Source organism: Hakea prostrata, chromosome 4, assembly GCF_041222555.1.
Source record: "Hakea prostrata isolate BN-2017 chromosome 4, UWA_Hpros_2, whole genome shotgun sequence".
Taxonomy (NCBI): domain Eukaryota; kingdom Viridiplantae; phylum Streptophyta; class Magnoliopsida; order Proteales; family Proteaceae; genus Hakea; species Hakea prostrata.
The window spans coordinates 55,768,518-55,787,934 of record NC_142603.1 but is presented as its reverse complement, the minus strand read 5'-3'; the positions used below and the strand labels follow the sequence as shown (position 1 = coordinate 55,787,934).

Sequence of the window (19,417 nt, the reverse complement as noted above, 5' to 3'; positions counted from 1 at the left end):
TGAGACAGGGGCTTTAAAAAGCCCCTAAAGCATGCATTTTTGTCCGGTTAGCGAGATCTCGCTGAGATGTTGGCGAGATCTCGCGAGATGAGCAAGATCTCAAGCGAGATCTGCAATCTCGCCAGAGATCTCGTCTCGCCTCTCACAAAAGGCGAGATATCTTGCGAGATCTTGCCGAGATCTCGCGAGATCTCCCACCATGCCTACAAGTACATTTCGTTTCAATTTCAAGTTTTGCAGACATTTCGTTCGATATATTGACCATATCGATCGAATTTTGTTCCATGGGTTTAATTAGATTAGAGTTGGGAGTCCTATTCCTTTTGTAATCCAATCTTGATCTACTATAAAGATATGTGTTGGCTGGTTTGATAGGAGACAGATTCTATCGCCCATTCCTATCGTCTTCTTCCTTCATATCTCTTTCTCCTCATTACTTGTTTAATAGTTATCTAGGATTGTTTACAGAATTGATAGTGGCAGTAAGAGTATCAATTTTAAGGGGCGGACCTTGGCACAGTGGCTGATGGACCACACTTGTAGCCTGAGGTCAAGGTACGAAACAGCCTCTCAGCAAAAATTGCTGGGGGTAAGGCTGCATGGGAAAATTGCACCCCCCCACGCAGGGACTCTGCTTGTGTTGAAGCTTTTGGCCCATTTTAGCTTCTACATCAGTCTTGTAGGACTTAGTTTGTGGGAGGACTTCATTGCTGGATACCATGGTGAGGATAAACATGTGTAGGTGCAAGCATAATGGTAGGATGGTAATTATAAGGAAACTCTATAGGCAGGTGGTGGAAATTGTGAACAAAGGGAAGTGTTTTTGTAATGGCATGATATTAAATAAGTGTAACTCTATTAGTAAGGGCAAAATTCTGAATAAGCATAGGTCTATTAGTAATGGCAAAATTTTGAATCAGTATCAGCACGCTATGGCAGACGAGTAAATAATTGAAAATTAATGAAGAGCAAATTTATAGTATGGAGTATAAAATAAAAGTAAGAAGTTAATGTATGTAAAGCGGTTAACATTGGAAAATAAATCAGAACAAAGAATAGAAGGGAATAAAATAGAAGGGAGGACAGTTTCGAAAAAAATGTGAAAACAAATTAGGGAGAGGAAAGAAAAGAATTGTGGGTATAGGTTTATTGTTGGACTGGGTTTCTTTCTCCTATGGAAATAGAGGACGGTGGTTGAATGCTAAAGGGAAGGTGTTGCTTGCAATGGAGGGATGATCCAGCAGAGATGTTCAGGTAATGCTTCCTTCTCCTCATCTCTTCTTTTATTTTTTTGGTTTCCTTAATCTGTCTGTCGATGCTCTTTTCTTCCCCCCCCCCCTTTCCTGCTTTGGCTCCTCCTTCAAATCTCTCGGCTGCTGTATCTCACGATCTTCTCTTTTTCTATTGGCCCTTATTTTTTTTCCTGGTTCTGCTTCACTAGCTCTCCGTCTCTGCTTCTCTTCCCTTTTCTTTTTCTGCTTTTGGTTCTCTCTCAAGCCTCTCAGCTTTTCTTCTTCTTTTTCTATATTTTCTGAATTCCAATTCTCAGATTCTGTCTCTGGATCTCTGCTTCTTCTTCTACCCCCTCCCCCCTTCTTTCTGATTCTGAATTTGTCAAGCCTCTCTTCTCTGCTTCACTGCTTCTTGTCACCTTCTCTCTTTCCTTTTCTTTCTAACTTCTGGTTCTCTTCTGCTACTCTTCTTCTTTTCTGTTGCTTTTTCTACTTCTGTTGCTATAATTTTTTTTTGGTTTCATTCTCTTTGAACTGCTGTGATGTGAACCACCGGGACCACCCCAGGAGAGGTCAAAAGAAGACCTAGAGCTGCAGCCCTTCTTCCCACGGCTCTACAGAAGAACTGAACCCTGCAGGGGTATTTTTGTCATTTTGGAGGTGCCCTATATCAGCCAGTCCAGCCTTAAGAGAATCAGAGGCTCATCAGGACTCCAGTTCTAAACTTATTTTGTTGTTTGGATTAGTTCTTGCTAAGATATGACAGTCCTAAGTAGAGGACTCCTGTAGACTGTAGTTATTGTCCAGGTTATTTAGGAATTCATTCTTATCTCTACTTTTGCTTGTTTGATTCAGTTGTGATTGGTAATTTGCAGTCCTAGGTTAAATTGATTGTTTGTTTTACATAGGATAGGAGCCTTTTGATTGTTAGTTTATTTAAAGTAGAACTCTTTGTTTGTTGAGTCCTATTAAGGGTACTTTATTTCTAGCCATAAATTCAAGGCCAAGGCTTGTAATCAGTTTGGTTGATGAATAAAATTTGCAAAGGAGTTGGAGGAGACCTTGTGGCAGCTCTGTGGTGTTTTCTTCTCAAGAATTCTGCAATCCCCATTATCAAACAGCAAGTAATCTTCCTACACCATTCCCCACCTACTGCTTCATCCCATACCTCTCTAAACCCTCCCTATCTCTTATGAGTTATGGCACCTTGAAGATTTCCACAACCCCTAGAACTCTAAAACCGCCTATTCCCCCAACCAAATCCCATTCCTTCTTGGAATTAGCATGCCCCACCTCCACTAACCTTCGACCTCAGTCGTAGCCCTACCCCTGAAACCCTAGAATTTCGTCTCTTTGTTCCCCACAAAACCCCAAACCCTAGAACTGAACCTGTAACTTGAAAATACTTTCAAATTCAACTTTCAGTCAATTACCATCACAGAACCTAGTGGCTGATCCTTTACAGCATTCCCTTAAACCCTAAAACACCTCAAACCCCTAGAAACCCTAGCCTCAGGGTTTAGAAGCCCTTTACAGGTCTACTATTCATCAAGGATCCTAGTAAATTGGCCCTCTCCTCCTTGGTTTACATCATGTTGTACCTCAGGGCCACCCAGTTAAGGAGTGGGAATAGAGGAAGATACCAGATGATGCTGTTCTGAGAATAAGACTGCTATGGTGGGTAGAGGAAGAAAGGGGAAGGAAAACTCACAATTAAATCTGTTTAATCTATTCAATCAGAAATTGTATCCTGATACAATCTACCAAGGAAATAAAATGCAAATCCTAGTTGAAATGAAAATCAAAATCTGACCCAAGTCTAACTTATTCCTACATAGGAATACTAAAACAAAGAAAAAACTAGAACTAAAAGTGAAATAAAATATTTAGTTAAGTCCTACCGTTATTGGACCAAACCCCATTGTACCGGAGCCAATTGAACCAGTCTACTGATATTGCATCACTCCAAATTTGAGACCGTTCTAACTTTGTTAGATAGGGTAATAAATTACTAGAAGTTATACTAACAGACTGCAGTCACATTTTGAACATGAATTTTTGTGAAAATCATACCTGGACTACAGTCATATTTCAAACCTGATTTTTACTAAAATCATACATGGAGATTTATAAGATACAGATTGAAGAAGTTAGAAGAGCTAGGGACAGACCTAAGATAACCTTAAGTGAAGTGGTGAGAAAGGATATGCATAGCTTAGGCCTTGTATCTAGCATGGCCTTAAACAAAGCTGATTGGAAGGTGACAATCCATGTAGCCGACCCCACTTAGTTGTGACAAGGCTTGTTGTTGTTGTCATCGTTGTAGTTTAGAGGATCTGATAGCCAACATAGGAGCAATTCTGTTTGTATTTTCAGGGATGTTATTTAAACCAAATTTAGATTATATTGAGTTTTGGATCTATTTATCCCATATTTTATGGTTTTGGGGTGCAAAATTAGAAGAATTTGTGAACTGAAATTATGGAATAGATTACCATCACAAAGTGAGGATTAAGTCCAATGTTTTTTAAGGTTTTTGTTCCTCATGTCCTAATAGTACTTTTGGCCGATGTTTTATTAGGTTTAGAGACTGGTGATTATGAGGACTTATCAGACGCCTGATTCTTAAACAATTTGACCATCGCTACAGGTGAGGTGGGATTAGTTTTGTTTTTGAAGTTTTACTTGCTTGTATGCATCATGCTTCATTATTATTTTTATTTGATCATATTGCATGGGTTATGGGATTACAATCATTTATGTTTTGATGTAGATAATGACGAGATATGGTAAATAATTGTTAGAAAGAGTATTAGAAAGGATCTCGAGGATCCCTACTTTCCTTATTTGTGTAAAACAGAGTTCCTTCTTTATTTTTTGGTTTCCTTGTTGGTTGAAGCACTAGAATAGTCTATAAATAAAGCTTTTGGCTGTAGGAGGCTCATACGATGAGTAAGGCCTCCTAGACTTTCTCTAGTTTTCATCTTCTCCCTCTCATGATTCTTTTCCCTCTTCAATTTCTCTAATGTACATGGTATCTGAGCTAAAGGAGTTCCAAGTCACCTTCATTTTGAAGCCATTAAAGGTCACAAATATATCTGCAGCAAGGACACTGCAGGTTGAGGGTCTTCTAGGTCTCGATAAGAGGGGCAGAGCTGCAACTCTCTGCTCTTTGAAGAATCGATGGAGTAAGAAGCATTTAAAGCTTCGATAGTTGATGGAGGAATGTCCGCACAGCATCAGGTCCTGGTTTGGAGGGGTAATCTCTAGATTTCTGCTGGTTACAATGGGTTTCTTGAAGGATTTGAATACCTTTTTGTTGGAAGCATCGATTGACCCATCGATGGTTGTTGGAGTGTCGATTGGTTGCTCTGAGTAGTGCGATCAATCTGCTAAAACTTTGACCTGAATCTGTGCACAATCGCAGATGGATTTTGAAGCTGCATGCACGATTGAATGAGAAGCTGTTTTTCCTTACCCCTTTTGAAATCGATTTATGTTGCAGTGGTTTGTGGTGTAGTCCTATCTGGTTCAACTAATTGGTTTGGTTATGTTGTTTTGAAGTTGTTTTGAACTTTTCGTTCAGTTTTTGTTCAAGTTGATTTCTGGTTTAGTTCTACTATTTTGGATTGTATCAAGTGGTTCAATTTCTGGACAGATTTTATTTAGAGTTGGTTATTAACCTAGTTTGAGTTAAAAGTTCTGTCATGGCTGAAGCTAAGACTGAAAATAACAATAACCATGACCGGGGTGTTATCATCTTCCTCCCATCGGCTACTGAACATAAACTTGAAGGAGTTAGTAATTTCCATCAATGGATTAAAATTGTTAAGAGTAGGTGATCCCTAGGGAGAGGACAACAGGACCACTTGACCCAAAAAGCTCATGCTTGGAGACGGTGGATGCCCATATTTTAGCACAAATGTTGAATTCTATGGAGAAACATATTGTGGAATGTGGACCTTGTTACTCATATTGATGCTATTAAGGAACTGTGGGAATAGATGAATGTTTTGTACTGTGGTCAGAATGACCTTTCCAATGTGTGCGAGATATCTCAGGAATTCTACCGAGTTGATAGGAATGGTCGGCCTTTGACCCAGTATTTTGGGGAATTCAAGAGGATGTATGAAGGGTTGAATTCTATACTTCCCACACTTCGAATGTAATTGAGATGCAGAACCAAATTGAGCAACAATTTGTGATTTTTTTTTGAGGACTTTTGGAAAAAGTTCAATTTATTAGTAAGATCTCATTTCTGGGGTGTTTACAAAGTGCCCTCCTTATCGGCCACCTTCTCTCGGGTTCTCTGAGTGTCCAAAGAGAACTAACATGATACTTCATCTAGTGACACATCTGCATTTGCCACAATCACTACTGGAAATACTCGTGGTTATGGGGCTACTACTGGAAAAGAACCCCCTACCACCTCTCAGTAGTCTGGATATACACCAATTAGGACCTGTCACCATTGTGGTTGACTAGGTCACATTCAGAGATTATGTTGGAAATTGTACAACAAGCCCCTTGAGGTTGCCAACACTTTTACAGTCACAGAAACCACATCTACATGCCTCACAATCTGAAGATAAACCGTGATGTCTGTAAAAGACTTCATTCACTTTACCCAATTTCAGGCAGCCCATTCCCAGCATCTGCAGCTACATTTGTATAGATAGGTAATGCGACAACCTGCCTCTCATATGTTTCTAGGCCTTAGATTATTGATTATGGTGCCACTGATCACATGACTGGCACCCTAGTGATGCAAACCAAGGAGAAGGGAAACATGGGATTTTCAGATTTTTCTGGATTAGGGAAAATTTAGGGTTTAGGTTCAGATCTGGACTGTTTGGGACCCTCATGGAACCCTGTAATGGTATGGGGAGTGGGTTTCTCCTGTTACCCTTTCTTCTTCTCTGGCTTTCCTTTCTCTTTCTTTTTTTTTTTTTTTTTTTTTTTTTTTGTGAAATTTTGTTTTATGTTCTTGCCCTCAGAAATAGGGTTTTGGGACATGGGGAGGGATTTTAGAGGTCACGGGAAGCCTGGTAAGTGGGAAATTAACTCCAGGAGAGTCATGGGGGCTAGGGGTAGGTATCGCTGACCTAAACAAAAGGGGGAAAAGGCTTTTAGAAGGGATTCGAAGGTCTGGTTTGGGGTTTTTTGGGTTGCACATACGCATAAACAGGGGAAGGGAGGAAAGTGGTTGCGAGAGGTAAGAGAAGGGCTGGGAGTACCTAGGATGACTTGGCTTTATTTTGGGGATTGGTTGCTTGCGACTCTGGCCGTAATCGAGACTTGAAGGCTGAAAGAGGAAGCTGGATTTGCAAAGATTATTGAAGAAGATCTAAAATCAACACTTTGACAACTGCAGGATACCCTTCAAAAGAACCCTGCCAAAACTTTCTTGGCTATAATTCTCAAGTATCTTTATTCATCCAAAAACCAACAAGCTTTGTATTAGGTTTGAGCTTTTATAGCCTTTACAACTTGAAATAGAATCAAATTATCTTCCTAACCAAGCTCAACTTTGGTTCATTGACTAACTAAGAACCTTATCTACTAACAATTGACTTTAAAGGCTCCAAAATAAAACAAATAATTGACCTCTAACCTCAATTAATTATTTAAATAAAGAAAATAATGCTGGAAGGCAAAAGTACTCCCCCCAAGGGGTGTGCATGAAGCATAGTTGTCAAGGCGTCGCCTAGGCGTCGCTTAATTGTCGCCTCGGCGTCTGGGCTCCTTCGGAGCGCCTCAAATTGGCGTCGCCTTATTTTTAGGCAATAAGGCGTCCGCTTTTTTTTCTTTCTTTTTTAAATCACGAGAAAGATGCCTAATCGAAGGCATATATTGAAATACTTATTAGATTCCGATTGTAAAGTATCTATTGTTTGAACCTATATGCATATGTATAATAACGCTGCATGTGATCAAATGTTAAAATAAAAATAAAAACAAACAAAATTGAAAGAGATTAAGTTCTTGACTCAAGTCTCACACTCTCACTCTAACTCTCACTCTAATCCTTGATCTCTTTCTCTCTTCCTCTCTTCTTCTCTTCCATTCCCGCAGCGACACTCCGGCAAGCAGTGGTCAGTGACAAGCAACTTCTTCTCTTCCTTTTTTCTTGCGACTTTTTATTTAGGACCTATTATGTGTGGTTTGTAGTATGTTGGATGACTTGAGGTAATCTGATATTAGTTTTTTTATTATATAAGATATGATAGATTTAGAGTGAATGAGATGTACACTAAAAATTTCACTTAAAACGCCTCAACCGCCTCAAAAGCGCCTCGGAGGGCGCCTCGTCGACTCATTGCCTCAATTAGCCTAAACCGCCTTGCATCGCCTCGTCGCCGTGACAATTATGGCATGAAGTGGGGGTTTACCCCCTGCAGGTCCTCTTCTTTGTGTTCACATCACCCAGGTATTTTTTTGTCTTCCTTCTATTAATCACTACGGTGCTCACCTTAGCAAATGGTTGCGGCACTACAATTAAAGGCTCTGGAATTGTTCATCTTACCCCATCCATTACCTTATCCTTAGTCCCTTATTTACTAGAATTTCCTTTTATTTTTTTTCATAAATTTACCACTGAATATAATTGTTTTGTCACCTTTTTTTTCTTTTCTTTTCTTGGCTTTTGTCTCTTTTATGATCTTACGTCCATGGTTCATGATCTCACTCTCGAGCGAGATCTTCCCCTTCCTAAAACCAAGATCTTGACATGGTCGAGATATGGTATTTTTTTGGGCAAACTCGATGGCCCCATCTCAACGGGTTTTAGGGTCCAAATTGGGCTCAAACTTGGTAGTTAGCCTAATCTAGGCCTTCTGACACATTGGTGGCCTTGGATTTGTGAGAAAACAACCCTAAGTATGAATTCTAAGTTTACCCATTGTGTGAAGCCAAAATGCTATAGGATTGGGGAATGCAAGGTTATACAACATGTAATATAGAATCTTTAAGGCATATAAATGGAAGGCAAGTGTATCAAATACGTCAAATAACTTAAATGTCACCAAAATTCCATCCATATGAGTATCACAATCTCGACTCTCGAGAGTAGAATATAAAATTATACAACCAATTGTCTCTATGTAAGTCATTAACTCATAAGTTCATAAGACAAACAAAGAATGATTGATCTTCTTTTAGCGTTGTAGATTTGCTAAAAACAGTTGCAAGTGAAAATCCAGCTGAAATTCACAAAAAATTGGGCAAAAATTCAGAGTTCTAGCGAGATATGGAGAGATCTCAAGCGAGATGTGGGAACTTGCCCTTGATCTTGTCTCACTATTGATCTTGTTTCGCCTTCTTAAAAAGCGAGATATCTAGTGAGATCTCATACCATGCTTAGGACGAAGAAGACGCTTGGTAAGGGTTGTAAGTCAGGGGGCTATATCTATTTGACACTCTGGTTGTCTATTCAAGCCTCTTTTTACAACATTAAATTCACTGTCGATTGGGTCATCCTTCTTTGCAAAGTTTGAAATTATTATATAGTCGTTTTTACTTTTTAGCATATTTTGTAGTTTCAATGTGAGTTATGTTAGCTTGGGAAGAATCATGGTGTGAGCTATCCACCTCAGGTTATTGACCGGTCTTCCCATCCTTTTTCTTTGGTTCATTCTGATGTCTGGGGTCCATGTCCTATAGTTTCTACTTTGCGTTTTAGATATTTTGGTACTTTTGTGGATGATTTTTCAAGAATCACCTGGATTTATTTAATGAAAACCGTTTTGAATTATTTGGTATATTTTTTAATTTTATTGCAGAAATTCAAACTTAGTTTGGCATTATGGTTAAGATTCTTTGTGGTGATAATGCGAAACAGTACTTTTTGAACCCATTCACCACCTTTATGAATTGTAATGGCATCCTTCATCAATCCTCTACTACCTACACTCCACAACAAAATGGTGTTGTAGAGAGGAAGAACCTCACCTAATGGAAGTTATATGTTCTTTGTTGTTTGAGATGAAGGTGGCTAAACTTTTTTGTGCTGATGTAGTTTTGACTTGCTATTTTCTCATTAAGCGTATGCCATCTTCTGTTTTGGAAGGGGTGATTTTGTGTTCTACTCTGTTTCCATCTGTTCCCCTATTTCCCTTATCGCCACGAGTATTTGGGTATGTCTGCTTTGTTCGTGATCTTCCTCTTGGGTTATCTAAATAGGATCCCGAAGCTCTAAATTGTATGTTTATTTGTTACTCTCTTACCCAGAAAGGATATTGGGGTTGTTCGTTTGATTTATATTTTGTTTTTGTTGATGTTTCTTTCTTTTTGTTCACGCCTTGTTCTATTGTTGTTTTTCTTTCCACCCTTGATGATGATGTCTTAGTCACCATTATTCAAACCATTGTGTCGCAGGATATTATTTCCGTGAATTCATGCTGATCAAACAAATGTCTTAATAGTGTATTAGCGACGTCACCAACTGGATGCTACCCCTCCTACTCTCGCACCTCCTCCACCATCACTGCCTTCTCTAGATTTGGTGGTAAGTCCTCCCCCTCCTTTGTCAAACCTTGATGTTCCAATTGCCCTTTGTAAGGGAATCTGGAGTTGTGTTCAGTATCTTGTTTCTATGTTTGTGTCTTATGCTAGCCTATCCTCGCAATTTCGCACTTGTTTATCTACAATTGAAAATTACCTCTCCTTAAGTTTGTTGGAGAAGCTTTGTCTAGCACAGGATGGACAGTTGCTATAATGGAAGAATTGTTCGCCTTACATGACAATCATACTTGGGATTTGGTGCCTTTGCCTCTTGGGAAGAAAGCTATCGACTTGTTACTTGGTCGAAATGCTCAGGTGTACGGTGTGGACTACTTGGAGACTGTTCCTCTTGTTGCTCAGTTCGAATTTTGATTTCTTTGGCTACCATATGAAATTTCGGTCGAAATGTCTGCATTTTTAAAAAACGAAACGAAATTTCAATTATTTCGGAAAAGTATCAAATTTCAACCGAAATTTCGGAGATTTCGATCATTTCGACCAAAATTTCGACCAAAATTTCGACATATCAGCATTCCAACTTGTTTTTCCTTAGTTTTTGTTGATTTCTATCCCATTTTCACCTAATTTTCACTACTCCTTTGCCTTCAAACACCACTTTTGCTCATTTTTTGCCTCCAAACACCTCCTAAGCCACAACAGCTACAAAGGAAACTCCAGCAACAATAGAATGTGAAGCATGAGCCACACCCAACAGTTCCAAACTTCCCCTTTTTTATTTTTGTTTTGTTCATGCCTTAAATGATCTTGTATTGCCTTGAATTAATATATGTTTAGCCTAGGACTATGATCTATAATTGTGTTTTGTTAAACTTATCTTTTTATTATTTGCTACCATTTTTTCATTTTTTTATTTTAATAATTATTTTCTAAAATTATGTATTTTTATTTTATGTATATATGTTATATAGGCTTTAGCTTTATATATTTGAGACACCATCACTTGATCTAGTCGGTCATTTTATTTTGTTGACTTGTTGTATATGTAACCATTCTACCAAACAATTCATGTATGTTGTTGATTCTATGCATGTATGCAATACAGTTTGCACTTGTCGGAACCAGTCATTTGTTAGTATACTTGAATGATAAATTTTTAATAGTTTTGTTTTTTACAAAATACTAGTTCCATTGTATTTATTATGCTTGAAATAGGTAGTATACAAGAATCCAAATCATTTTGAGTCCATATGAGGCCCGAAATTGAAGTTCTAATTTTCAGAAAAAGTGTCCATAGATTATTTCACGGGAAAATGCCGATATTGGAAGTTTGGCCTTTATGGCATTTTAGGTCGAAAGGTCCGTGACCTTTCGTTTCCATTTGGGTTTCCGAACTATTTTCTTCCTTGACCATATGTCAATGGCCTCTTTTTTAGCTTGATGTTAAAAATGCTTTCCTCAATGGTGATCTCCATAAGGGTCAACTTTAAGCCCATATCTATTTGCTTGGTATGGATGCATTAACCAAAGACATTCAAGTGGGTCCCCCGGTGGGTGGGGGGTTGAGGCCCAGTTGCGATTATCCAAATTAGAATCATGGAGAGTAGCGGGAAAAGGTTTAACTTGGGGGGAATGTCTAGTGTGTAACTTTAGTCATGATCGGTGATGATGAAGTGGTCATACCTGACGATAAAGTGATTTCCGTGATTGTTAGGTACCTAGGTTCAATCATAATTAGCCTTGAGTAGAAGTGAGTTTCCCCCAAGTATTAAAAGGGGGGGGGGGGGGGGGGGGGGGGGCGGGGGGGTTTTGTGTTCGGCGTGTTCCCTTTAAGCTTAAAGGAAATTTTATAGGCCGTTCACTTCCTATGGTGTTAGATTTTGGACTTAAAAGAAAACGGGGGAGGGGGCAAAACTCGGATGGATAAGTAAGAAAGACATTTAACCATTTAGTATTTTGCCGTTGTTCTAAGATGAGGAGTCTGTTTTTTATTGTTGTATGTTAATGACATTATTATCCCTGAAGATGATTTCCATAGGGATTGATAAGTTAAAGTTATATTCACAACAACAAAAATTTTAGACCAAGGACTTGGGAAGATTAAAATACTTTTTGGGTATAGAAGTTGCTTAATCTAATAAAGGAATTTTTTTTGTTGCAATGAGTATGTACTTCGATTTGTTGACAGAGACTTGGTTGCTTAGCTTTAAGCCATTAGATATTCCTATGGATCTTAATGTGAAGCTTATGCCAGAAGATGGAAATGTTCTCAATGATCTAGAAAAGTATTGGAGGCTAGTTGGAAAATTGAATTATCTTACTGTGACCTAATATTGCCATTTCAGTTAGTGTTGTGAGTCAATTTCTATCTGCCCATAGGACATCTCATTGGGATGCCGTTCTTCAAATATTGAGGTACCTTAAGAAGGCTCCTGACCGTGGACTACTGTATACAGATAATGATAATGATCATAAAAAAGTTGAAGGGTTTCTGATGCAGATAGGGTTGGGCCACTGGTTAAGAGAAGGTCAACCACTGGCTATTGCACTTTGATTGGTGATAATCTTATATCTTGGAAGAGTAAGAAACTGACTGTTATTGCTAAGTCAAGCGCAGACTCTAAGTATGGAGCTATGTCACAGGTCACTTGTGAGTTGATCTGGACCAAAAGCATGTTGAAAGAGCTAGGCTTTGGTGATGATTCTTCTATGATAGTGTGGTGATAATCAGGTTGCTATTCACATTGCCACTAATCCAGTGTTTTGTGAATGTAAAAAGATATTGAGGTTGACTGCCACTTCATTGGTGAAAAGCTGCAACAAGGTTTGATTTCTCTTAGACATGTTCGTTTAGGGGAACAGTTGGCAAGTTTACTGAAAAAGTCCATAGGGGCTGCCAAAGTTGACTACATATGTAATGGGCATGTTTGATCTCGATGCTCCAACTTGAGGGGGAGCGTTAGAAAGAGTATTAGAAAGGATCTTGAGGATCCATACTTTCCTTACTGGTGTAAAGCAAAGTTTCCTTTATTTATTTTTTGGTTTCCTTGCTGGATGAAGCACTATAATAGTCTATAAATAAAGTTTTTGGCTGTAGGAGGCTCATAAGATGAGTAAGGCCTCCTATCCTCTCTTTGGTTTTCGTCTTCTCCCTCTCACAATTCTTTTCTCTTATTTGTCTCTAATCTACGATAATGTTGTGATTGATTTGGTAGGTTTATTGTGATTCTTTTCTTCACTTATTGTAGGAGTGCATGTGGTATGGAACGCATGCATAAATGTAATAGGTCATAACATTGTGTCCGTTTGGTTGAGTAAACATACTCGGCACTACAACCATTGCCAATAGGGGTTTAGGTGTTGGATAATCCTTAAAATGTAAGTGTCTTTTATGTGTTAGTGGGAGGCTAGTAGTCATGTGGAATCTAGGATTGAAGATCTAGAACCACGAGTGCAGAATTTGGAGAGACAAGTATTGGCAATACGATTCAAAATTGAATCTATAGTCCAGCATATGGAAGAGGAAGAGAAGAAGAATCAGAAGTTTAGAGATGAGATTGGTGCTTATCTGTGACACGGGAAGGTCACCGAGGTCAATGTGTTGGCGCTGGATTATGCAGAGAAGTTTCTAGCAGCTATTGTCCATCGCACGGGTGGAAACTTCTCACTGGAGCGACAATGGAGGAATGTGGATGTTGTCTAGGTCAGTTTTGGGGTTGTTAACGACAAATTTAAAGTGAAATACCAGGCAGAAAAATGACGACGAATAGAGAGCAGGGAGAGCATCTGACTGTGAAGACGGCAGCAACTCACTGATCTCGGGGAAGAGATGATGGAGAGACAACTTGGGTTCTTGAATCGTCTTCTTGGTTCGATTCACATGGTTGGGTCAAGTTCTAAAAACCCACGACTTAATCTTGGGCCTAGGTCACACCCATCGAGTCTCATTTTCCAAGCCCACGCTATAAAGCATAGACCGAGGGATGAAACCAGTCGGCCATTTCAAAGGCCCAATTTGGCGTTCGCCAAACATCCAGTTCTTATGTTTCAATTAGACCATTTGATCCAGGCCCAAAATTAAACCAAATACATTCTGAATGGCTATCATGGGCTCAACCCATGTCAGTAACTCAAGCCCCAATTCAGTGGCACGCTAACTTAGACCCAACAAAGGCAATTGGACCAAGGCCCAACTATGGAACTTGAATTGAGGGATTACTCAAATCATGGTCCAGCCAAACTCAAAATGGACCAGACCATCGCTTTCTACCTCCAAACTCTCGATTGAGTCTGTGTACCAGAGAAGGGAGATTCCGGTTAAGGAAAACCGTCGCTTGAGTGAACTGTCATCTTCAACCTTCAAATTTCGACCTTGCCCTGCTGCCGCAACGAGACATCCTACCAGGTTGGAAGCCAAGGCTAGAAGGAACTGCTCAAGGTGGCGAAGGAGTTTGTAGCGACTACAACAGCGGCAGTGCTGCACCTTCTGGTTGAAGGCCATCCTGGAGGGAGGAATCATGGCGAAAACCCCACCAACAATATTGCTCATCAAGAAGCCCTTAAAGTTTTCATTGGTACAGGGTTCCAAGTGGAAGAGAACTACCATTCTTTGACTATAGCTCATATGATGCAACAGTCAGCGGTGGCAATAGGTGGGCACCTCAAGGGAAGAAACAATGAATGAAGGACACCCTATGTTATTTTTGCTGGAGTCACAGCAGCGGTGGATTTGAATGGTGGTTGTTGTAGGTTGGGTAGTTACTGTTCACGTGAACAGTGTTATGCCATTGTTCCTTGTTTCCTTTTTAGATATGCTACTCTTTCTAACGTAGGAATCTCACTACACAAATGGTAGTTCCTAGAAAGCATAGTTTCTATTTTATGTTAGTTTCTATTTTTAGAACTTTTTATTTTGGACAGATTCATGAGTCTATGAGATGTACTTATTCTTTCCTTTTTTTGAGGGCAACATGGCTTGCTTCTCAAGTTGTATTTTTAGACTATGAAATCTATAAATAGAGAGGTTGTGATTCTAGGAGAGTAAGCTAGAATCACAGCCCATTGTTGCTTCTTCTTTATCTCTTTCTTCATCTTCTCTGATTTCTTCTTTTCCATTATCTTTCAAGTTCAGCTACTATTTGATTGATTAAAGCTTATTTTCTAACATGGTATCAAAGAATTAATTTGATTCTTGGGTTGCTTTCGATTGTCGGTTTGCGAGTCGTTTAGCTTACCTGTTTGAAGAACGGAACCCTAGTTCAATGAAGATGACAAACGATTCATTGAATCGGGGTTTCCATGAAGATTTAACATAAAAAAAGTGTTTCAGCTTTCGTTCCTATGGAGATTTACCATTAAAAAAAATATTCAGTAGTTCGTTTTCTGCATTCTGACCTTCGATTGGAGGTTTTCTAGTTTCTAAATTTGCTGTGAGCTGACTTGGAATTCTTTAGTGAGATTTGGGATCTGTTTCTGGTCTTTCCTGTCCTTGTTTTGACTTTACTTTCAGCAATTATTTTGGATGCAGCGATGTAGATTGGGCTGCCCCTCCTGAAACCATCCATGCGTTCCTTCCATCGTCTTCATTTATGTCTATGTATCTTTTTTACAGTTTGGATCATTAACCATATACCCTTTTATGCCGTTCCCTCTCCTCTAGGATTAATATTTCGTTTTTGAAAGAATTTTTTTTAATATTTTATTATTATTATTGTGTTTCTCTTGTTCTGTGAGGTTTGGGATCACTTTTGGTCCAATTCCTGGTTTGATTTTATTCTATTTCTGATTTTTAAGTTTTCGTGGGGCTATTTTGTAAATTTTTTTTTGTTAGGGGGTATTTTGTGAATTCAAATGTTTTCAGGGTTTTTTTTTTTTGAAAATCTGATTTATCACAGAATTGCCATTGGGCTTATATATTTACCAGTACCCCTTGAAAGATTCTGGTTTATTACAATGTTGCCATAAAGGTCTCATTGGAAATTGTTGTTTGGGATCTTTTTATATTGGGTGTTGGTTGTCATTAATTGTCCACGTGTAATGCTACACGTGAGGGGGAGAAGGGTACCTTATTCTATATCTACTTAAGGTGTGTTGAAGGATATTATTTGTGAAGATCTTTGTTCTCCCAAGATGGTATTCTACAACAATACCTTTACCTACATACCATTATTTATCTTTACCTTAGTTATCCTACCTTACCTATTTGGTCCGCAGTAACCTATACTACTTTTAACCTTACCTACTTGGTCTATAGTAACCTATACTACCTTACCTACTCACTCTGCAGTAATCTATATTTTCCTTTACCTACCTATTTGGTCCGTAGTAACCCATACTACCTTACCTACTTGGTCGGTTGGTCCACAGTAAACAATACTGCTTTTTATCTACATATACTTTACCTACTACCTCCCTTTTACCTACCCATACTTTACCAACTACTTGCCTTCTTGTGAAGCGCTTATATGAACATTGGAGCTACAATTTTGAAGATTCAGTGTGGATATTCCTCCCTACTACTAACATTATGTGGATAGTGCCTTTCATGCTGCTATACTTATCGACTTTGTTCATCTTCAATATCGTTGATTGTTCTCATTATTGGATGGATCGTTCGACATGAAGAATTAAAGTTTTTTTTAAGTTGGTGTTGATTATCTCCAGGGTGAAGTTCTCTCAATGTTTATCAACGTCTGCTATTGCTATACATTCAAGATTGGTGCTACCTTTCAAGTTTGTTCTTATTGTGCAAGTTGAAGTTTCTCTGTGCATACTCCAGCTTAAGGGAAGTTTGGGCTGTTACTGTTCACGTGAACAGTGTTATGCCATTGTTCCTTGTTTCCTTTTTAGATATGCTACTCTTTCTAATGTAGGAATCTTGCTACACAAGTTTTGGTGGTTTCTAGAAAGCATAGTTTCTATTTTTAGAACTTTCTATTTTGGACAGATTCATGAGTCCATGAGATGTACTTATTCTTTCCTTTGTTTAGAGGGCAACATGGCTTGCTTCTCAAGTTGTATTTTTAGACTATGAAATCTATAAATAGAGAGGCTGTGATTTGAGGAGGGTAAAGCTAGAATCGCAGCCCATTGTTGCTTCTTCTTCATCTCTTTCTTCTTCTTCTTCTCTGATTTCTTCTCCTCCATTATCTTTCAAGTTCAGCTACTGTTTTGATTGATTAAAGCTTATTTTCTAATAGTGGTACCCTAGCTGGCCGCAAACACTTGTTCCTTGAGGGAAAGGTTGCAATGGATCTGTTTTGCAGGGCCCTTTAGAAAATGCAACCATGAGCGACATGACACCAAGGCTTTACTGGGAATCACTACTTATTCATCTTCCTGCAGATTGCAATGTGAGTTCTTCTCTAGACTCGGCAAAAACTGTTTCTGTTCAGTCTTCTGGAATAATAACTGCATCTGGGCTGGGCTGCTCAGATGGTATTGGTAGAGTTAAAAGTTTTAACCAAGGGTAGTGCCTATGGGGGTTGTTCATCTGTTGCTATACCGTTCAATACATCTCATATTTGGCAGAGCAGAGAGACAGAAGATTGGCTGAGTGATATTGGGATTCTTGCATTCCACCTTGGTACAGGGTTGCAGGCAGGATTACTTCCTGGATTAATAGTTAACTTCAGTCGAGAACGATCTGTTGTTGAGGGATTGGTGCGTCAGTTAGGAAAGCTATTTTGTAATATCCATTTGCAGCTTAGAGGGCATGCTTTTGTGTACATTTGCCATTACATGGTGTCAGCTTCCTAAATAACACTGAAGGATTTGAGCAGTCAGTGTCTATCACGTTCAGTCAGTCATCATTTTTTAAATTCAGAGAGATCAGTAGAAAGCCTGGTATAGGGCATACAAATTTGGATGCCAGTTGTGTATTTGGAAATGTGCTTGCTATTGGGCTTCCAAGAACACGGTTGAATTAGCATGGTCTTGCGGTAAGCATGTGAAGGTCAAGTTTCTGATGGAACCTCGCCATAAGGATAATGTTCCATGTCACCTTGAGGGCAAGGTGAAACTGGAGGGTAGAGTTGTTAAGACACCAATTTTAAGGACGTGCACGGTAGACTAGGGTGTTGTCGCAAATCAAGTCCAAATAAGGGAATTAGTTGGTTGTATCAGGAGTGTTGAGGGTATAAATAGGGAAATAGTGTCATAGTGTGTTCATGTGGAGGGGAATTTTGGGTTGTTAGTGTAGGGGCAAGCTTGACTCGCAAGAGAGGGAAAGACTCTCTGGTTTTGGGGCAAATCAGTTTAGGTTTCAGGTTTGGGGAATTTGTGTAATTGGATTGGTCGTTTGTCAATTTGAATGTTGAATTCATTAAGCCATTTACAGTCTTCTTCTAGGTTGGTTCACCTCTATGTTTGCAGTGTGTGTGTGAGGTTGAGAGTTTGAATGTGAATTCAAGTGTGTTGGAGGGTAGTTGCAGCGGTAGAACTCGGGTCTTTTCACCCTTTTTTATCTTGGGTTTTGGCCCTCACCCCATTAATGTCACATCACTACTTCTTCAAGTGCAACCCCCCATTGTTGTTTGACCTCCACACAGTTGATACAAGGATTGAGCAGAAGCACTTTTACCCTTGTTATTGAGCTTTGGTTCTTTCGTATCACCAAGAAATCTAACTAGAGCATTCTCAAAATAAGTCATCAGGCGTTCCTTCTCTGAAATTGATTGCATCCCTGACACCTTCTGTGATGATTCTGTTCCTCGTATAGCTTAGTAAATCTCTACTCTTCATGCCCAATAATTCCACAATAAGAGCAAAAGAAGTCAGTCAAACATGAGAAGAACAATCTTTTTTTGAATGCTCAAGGATTTTTAACTGGTTTTGCGATATCCTAGTATATCCTAAGTCTGATATATATTGGATCTTATTTCGTCCTCTCATAAATTGAAGAATTATAACTCTTTTCTGAGACCCGTACCTGTCTGCAATTTTAGCAACAAACTCTGAGTTTAAAAGCATTTGAGGAACCTCATGAATCAGCAGCCAGAAAAAGGAACATGTGAAGTTCCATTCTTTACTTGGTCTTCACTTTTCCATCATAATGACAGTATTTGGAATTGAAGAAAGTACTCAGTTAGTCACATTTTGAAAGTAGAAGAGATCATTCCTCTGCATAAATGCTGTTACAGGAAATCTGGTATTCCAAGATTTGATCAGTGCTTCATCTATAGTTCAGCTTCTTTATGGTTTACCTGATATAACAAACCCAATCATTGTAAGCTCTACACTGTGTTGAGGTTGATCTGAGGTTGATCTTCAAGGCTGTCTTCTACCAAGAAAACATTGTCTTCTTTGGGCCTATTTCCTCTCAAGAATGATCTGAAATTTGTGACATAATGACAAAAGCCCAGAAAGAACCTCCAAGACATGAACTAAAGACAATGACTGAAACTAACTGCATTGAAGACGGAAATAGCGAATAAAAGGGAAGATCACACCAACAGGGTGGAAGAAAAACAGAGTATATTGGGGAAAAAGGTATTGGCTAAAAAGAAATAAGGGGCTGCACTATGTGATCTTCTAGAGTTTCAGTTGCAGTTTCTGTTAGGTTGAGATCTATATAAGAAGTCATGAGTTCAACTCGCCTTGAACCAAACTATCCAAAAACAAAAGATAAACAAAATGGTGGAACAGTAATCCTGGGGTTCTCTTAAATTTTGTGTATGGCAAAAATACATAGCAAGCTATAACCCAGCCAGTGTTCAAGTTTTGAC

The 19,417-nt window shown here is 39.0% G+C and overlaps 1 protein-coding gene across 10 annotated transcripts in view; it reads left to right on the top strand.

Annotated features, from left to right (window-relative positions):
* Window positions 1-19,417, top strand: part of LOC149019762 (SNARE associated Golgi protein family) — a 49,236-nt gene that overhangs the window by 21,670 nt on the left and 8,149 nt on the right. For 2 of the 10 annotated variants that reach the window (XM_089153745.1, XM_089153747.1), the window contains exon 2: window positions 9,609-9,738. The exons of 1 other annotated variant lie outside the window; for it this stretch is intronic. The gene's annotated coding sequence lies outside the window, so the exon portion shown is untranslated. Of the gene's footprint in view, window positions 1-3,813; window positions 3,888-9,608; window positions 9,739-16,891; window positions 17,045-19,417 lie in introns of all 10 variants that reach the window. 7 more of the 10 variants (XM_089153742.1, XM_089153743.1, XM_089153740.1 and 4 more) reach the window with 7 other exon arrangements.